Source organism: Propithecus coquereli, unplaced genomic scaffold, assembly GCF_000956105.1.
Source record: "Propithecus coquereli isolate 6110/MARCELLA unplaced genomic scaffold, Pcoq_1.0 Scaffold473, whole genome shotgun sequence".
Taxonomy (NCBI): Eukaryota; Metazoa; Chordata; class Mammalia; order Primates; family Indriidae; genus Propithecus; species Propithecus coquereli.
In genome coordinates, this window is record NW_012150541.1 from 3,030,335 (window position 1) to 3,030,826 (window position 492).

Consider the following 492-nt stretch of genomic DNA (forward strand, 5'->3'; position numbering starts at 1 on the left):
ACCTCAGACACCACAGAAGCTACCTCTAACTGTTCTCTCCCATGTTCCAGAACTCTGATCCCTCTATTTGAAAAGCACCCTGCTCCACTATACATAATAAGCCCTTTGCTTGCATCATGGCCTCCAGTCTCTCATACCCTCCAGCCACACCCTGGCTTCACTGGAAGCTTACCAAACTGGACACGATGGCTAGCCATTGCAACCATACTTTCATCTCACCTTCATGTTTTTCAATCCCCATACAGTGCCCTATACATAAGGGTTGCCAAACATTGGCCAATTTGAATAAACAAATGGGGCATAAGTATACAAATATACAAAAGATGTATACTGACAAAATTTGAACCCACCATTCATATGATTCACTGTACTTTTACTCTATTTCTCTTATCACTAAAAAAAAATTACCTTGATAATCTAGTCGAATCCTGAATAATTCATTTGCAACCTTTATCATTCACAGCATCTACCTAATTATCTAAGCCAGAAACC